Genomic DNA, 6029 nt, shown 5'->3' with positions numbered 1-6029 from the left:
GTTACTTAATTAAAAGAAAAAAAAATTTAAAATTTTTTCAAAGCTAATTTTTAACATTTTTCTATTTTAAAAGTTTTTTCTCTCTCACACTCTCATACTCTTTCATATATAGAATTCTAACTTTTTTTAAAAAATATATATTAATTTTTTAAGTGATAATTTTTTTAAAATTATAAAAAATAAAAATTATAATTTAAAATTATTAATTTTAAAATTATTAACTTTTAGAAAAAAAAATATTTATTTTTTATAAAAATAAAAAATATAATATTATTTATATAATTAAATCTTTTATCACTCTATCTTAATATAATAATCCAAACAAGAAAGAGGTTAACTTCCATTTCTTTTCCTTCCTTTTCTCTCTTTTTGAACTCTTTCTCTCTCTTCTCCTCCAAGATGACAGACAAAGTCCAAGAGAAATAGAAAATCGCTGTTAAATTATTGCTTCTTTAGGTAAGGTTTCTCTGTCCTCTCCCCTTGAATGTTATGTTACATTTGGTTTGTCGGTGATTTATGAGATAATAGCATTCATTTTGGCTTAGATTAATCATGCTCATACCATCATTGCTTCTGATTCATTTAGAATATGATTACACTAGCATCAAACCAATTTTATAGATATGTAATTTTGAAATGCAAAAATGATATATTCGAATCACATAGATAGATAGACATTGATTAAATTCATCGCCAAATACATTCATAAAAGGCAAAGTGAAAGTGAAATAACATCATCAAATCCACAACCTGTGTCTCCATCCTTGTCACTTTCAACCACGGAAACCAGCTACGTATACCGTAGCTCACCATCAATACCATCAAACTGTTATCGGAACCATCTCATTGAAACATCACTGTCTCTAACGCCACAACCCTTGTCAAAGGTTAAGAAACGCAGCGTCTTTTGCTTTGCCTCACTTTTCCAAAAAGTTTTTCAACTTATAGCTGCAGAACATTTACAATCAATTGTCTATTTCCTTGTCACCATTGCTTAACTTCCACCCTCGAGAACATAGGTGACTTTCTACTCATCATCGAAATTCATTCCTGTAAAAAAGAAGTTCTTTACTTTTAGATCCAAAGTTATGTAACCTCCAAATCATATCCACCCTAAAATATGACAGAATTGTTACGTGGAAATGTGCAAGACCACTATTTCCTCCCGGTAACACCAAAATTTTGCTCTCAGTCGAGGTCGGTCAACTAAATAAGTTTGACTAACTATAACTTACGGCGACTTAATTAGGTACCGGTAGGATAATTAATTTGGCTAGGAGCCAAAGATGTTAAATGTCCGAAGAAATTCACCTTTGGTGAGAGACTGACACAGCTAAATAACTGTGTTATTTCAGAATTTTAGTATTATTTTAAATATAATAATTGATAGTTTGGAAATTAAAAATGAAGAAGGTTTATAGCTGTAAAAAAGGATCCACGCCTTGAGGTAAGTACTGTTCAACTCTAAAATAAAAATATAAAAATTATTAAATATAATTATTATATTATATTAATTAAATATAATAATTAGGTCCTAAATTATTTAGATCATAATATATAGGTTAGGATAGGGTTATCTATGAGTTAGCTCAGACCTTAAAATCTTATCTAAATTTCAGATTTTATCCAAATCATTCCAATCGCAAACCTTAACTTACACTACTTTCCTCCTTTTTCATGGCTTTGCACCTCATGCCTCTCTTTTTCCACTACTCCTCTCCTCTTCCACCACTCTTCTTTTATCGTTTCGCTCCTCCACTCTTCTTCCACTACTTCACTCCTCTTCCAAGGTTTTGCACCTAGCTCTACTCCTCTTCCAAGGCTTTGCACCTTGCCTTGCTTCCAAGACTGTGTCTCGTCGCTTATTAGTACCAACACTCATAGCTTCTCACGGCCAACACTCATGTTAACTCTGTTAATATTATGTAGTACTATTTAATTGTTTTATAATCTTACTTGTTGCATAAATACTGATTTGGTTGTTTCTAGTTTATTATCTTGTCCCACTATAATCTCTATTTTTTTGATTAAAATAACTTTGTCTATTCACTCTTTTATTTTCTGCTCTAATTTCTTATGTCAGATTATGATTAACTTTTCTATTACTAAAAAAATGATTAAATGTTACTCTAAAATCTCAAAATTAAGGAGAATAGTTTTCTACATGCGATGTATGAAATGAAATGCATTTATTTTGGATTTTCTGTTTTTCTAAAAGTTAAAGTTCTCCTTAGTATGGATTTTGGATACCATCCCAATGATGGAGCAGATTTGGAAGTTTATTTGCAAGAAACAATGAACAAATAAGTAGGTTTCAAGCCCATTTACCATCAAAGACAACCTAATTGTTTAAATTCTATCTTTTCTAGTATTTCATATTTTATTTGGTGTTGTTTACTATGTTTTTTCATATCACACTGTCTTTGTTTTTGTTTTCCATTACTTTGCAAATTGTCAAGTTACTTGTTTGTGAAAATTTAATACAACCTTTGTTTTAAAGTTGAATAAAACTAATTTTAATATATTTGTTTTAAATTATTAGTTGCAATTATAATATGTGATAAAATTAATCATAAATATTTATTAGGATATGTATTTTTTTTATATTAAAAAGTGTATAAAAAAATAGTGTAAACCAAACAAACACTATATAATATAAAGTAGATTTATGTTACTAAAAAGTTAAATTAAAAATATGTTCTTCAAGCAGCTTTTTTAATTTTAAATAATCATAGATTATTTCTTTTTGCAATACATAGACTTGTAATATTGTGTTATTGACTTGTTCATGGTGGTGCTATGGTTATGCTATGGAATTTTTGGCCCATGAGGCCTTAATCCTAACCCTGACCCATAGAGCTTTTGATTTATTGGGCTTTTTAGCCCATAGGGCTTTATAGCCCTAATCCACATGGGCTAGGATTAGAGCTAGGTTAGTTGGGCTTTTTGACAGTTCTAGGAAGTTTACCATCTCCTTGGAGATAGGTACAAAATTCAAACTTATGGATAGGATGACAACCACTCCTTATTTTTTTAAGGATAATAGGTTTTGAAGCTCTCTATGAACCTAAACTTGTTTTGAGACTTCATACAACAAATTTTTCACCCTCTCCAAAGGCCTAAACACGTTAGAAACATGGGAAATTAACATGAATTCAACTTAGAATTTTAGCCATTGGATATATAGATCATTCTATAGTTAGCTGAGGAGTGAGTTTCTATGTATGTTTTGTTAGAATAACATCTCTCAGATAGTATACTGGATATGCACATCATATGTTCAGTAGATATACTTGAAGCAATTTTAGTCAATGATACAGAAAGTTAAGAAAGGACGCCAGAGGTTGTCGACTAAGCAATTCATCACCAAATACACAGAGTATACTATGTCATTTTAGATTTTTTGAAGCAGTCATTTGTAGAGTGAAATAATATAATTGCTTACTAAAGATAACTTTAAAGAGTGGCTAATACATAACCATTCTCTAATATTATTTTTGGAACGTGATAATATATGAACCACTCTGTAAATTCACATTTGGAGAGTGGTTATGTGTTAATTGCTCTTAAAAATTAAAACTTTTAAGAAATCCTAGTATCTTCTAACTTATTAACGCACACAAGGATGAAGCGTCGCTCAACTAATAGTAGTGTCATAAATCTCTTTTTCTTTGTCTTCCTTTGTCTTCTTTATGCTAACAAAATTAGCCTTTTTCATGATCATAGTTACCTTTCTAACATTTTCTCTCCATTCTCTCTTTCTTTCCTTTTCTCTTTCTATTAACAGTGAAACCTGCTATTACTTTGATCTCTTTTTATTTACTAGTGTTTCGTTCATTTAAATGTGAACTATTTGGTTAACACAACATAAAAATTTTGAGTTTCAACAAGGCAAAGAATTAATTTTGGTTTGTGATAAAAAAAAATTATGAAGGATTTTGAATTTTAGACATCAAACAAACATAACAACAAACAACAACCAAGTCTTATCTCACCATGTGAGGTCGACTACATACATCACATGACGCTATTGAGCTTGATCAAAAGATAAATTTTTAGAAATCTAGTTAATCAAAATGTCTCTTTTAATAAATTTTGAAAGGTTCATCCCTCTTTACCAAACTAAGAATCATTCAATCTTCTTTCTTTACTAACTCCTTCAAAGGTCTTCTCCACATATGATTAAACCACCTTATACGGTTGTTAGTAATATTTCCTACTATAGGTACTACTCCAATATTCTCTCGTATAATAACATTTTGTATCATGTTATTTCTTATGCGTTCACTCATCCACCTTAGCATTTTCATTTCTACTACTCCTACTTTTTTCTAGTATTGTTTCTTTAAGGCTCAACATTCACTACAATATAGGATAGCGGGTCATATTACTGTATAGTAAAACTTCCCTTTTAGCTTGATAAGCACTTTATGGTCATATAACTCTTGATGTTTTTCTCCATTTTAACCACTCAGCTTGTATTATGTGAGTACCATCTTCATGAATTTCTCCATCATTTTGTATAATTGATTCCAAGTAGCTGAAATTAAAAATTTGTGGTATAATATCATCTCCAATTTTAACTTTCAACGCACAATCATCATCTTATTTTTTCTTAACTTATAATGCATATACTTCATCTTACTTCTACTCAAGTGAAAACCTTTTGATTCTAAAGTCTCCCTCTATAACTCAAGTTTAATATCAACCTCTTCTTTTGAATTCTCAACTAAAACTATATTACATGCAAAGAGTGATAATCTTTTATATGTCATTTGTAAGCACAACTAAGCCTAGATTAAACAAGTAAGGGCTCAGAGCGGAGCCTTAATGTAAACCTATAAAATTATGAAGACCTTAGATATGCTTCCAAAAGTTCTTTCATATATAGCTATCCCTTTATACATGTCTTGTATAGTCTGAATATATGCTACACAAACTTCTTTCTTTTCTAAAGTTTTCCACAACACTTCTCTTGGTAATTAATCATATGTCTTTTTCAAGTCAATAAAAATCATGTGTAAGTCTTTTTTTTTTTTATGGAGATATCTTTTTATCATTTTTTGTAAATGATATTATTTGTGGGCAATTCTACCTGTTGAATAGTAATAAAAAAAGTTTTTAAATTGAGTTCCCAAAATATCATCCCATAGATATCCTTTTCAATTACTAAAAATTTTGTGATTTAATTGTTTGAACCTAAATAATGCGTGATAAAGTAAAATAACAATATAAAAGAATTAAATGAAAAAGTAATAAAAAAAATTAAGAAAGCATTATAACTTTTAACAAGAAAATCATTTGAGATGAACTAAAGAATTTTGGTTTCACCTTTGCATCTTTTTATGTTCATTTTTAGTTTAATTCAAATATCGATTTTCTTATATTGTCAACCAGTCATGCTAAAGTTATCAACACCGAATGGTTAAACAAGGTAAAGAGAAAAAGAAAGCATAAAGAGCTTATGAGTTTTTAATTTCATAATGATTAAAAGTGAAAAACTAAGCTTGATCTACTTAATTCTTTGTCTCGTTTTATCCTATAGATCCATTACCTATATGTGGCACGATTGCCTATAATGCAATTAATTATGATATATTAAGAGTAATCAATTGATAAAATAAATATAAACTCACAAGGACAAAACCAATCAAAAAAAGGAAATTGCAATTATTACCAAACATAAAGATCACATAAAGTAATGAAAACAAATAAATAAATAATAAAATAAAAAATGAAAACAATTGTAAAGAAATTCACGGCCATTCAAAAAGAAAACGCAAACTAAAAGAATTCCAAAGAGAAAGAGATGAGAAGAGTTTTTGTTCCTAAGGCATGCTCTAAATCACTAACTTAAACTCTGGAAAGATATATACGTCTTCACTAATGATTTCCACTCTTGAATGACTCCCAAATTCATTACAAGTTAGCTAGGTGTTTACGGTCAAACACTAGGCAAAAGTATCTAAGTCAAAAAGTCTCAGAGAGAAAAGGTTGTCAAAAGAAAATGTGTCCTCTTCAAGTGTATG

Source organism: Abrus precatorius, unplaced genomic scaffold, assembly GCF_003935025.1.
Source record: "Abrus precatorius isolate BTA unplaced genomic scaffold, Abrus_2018 Scaffold4, whole genome shotgun sequence".
Classification (NCBI taxonomy): Eukaryota; Viridiplantae; Streptophyta; class Magnoliopsida; order Fabales; family Fabaceae; genus Abrus; species Abrus precatorius.
Note: the sequence above shows the minus strand (reverse complement) of the source record.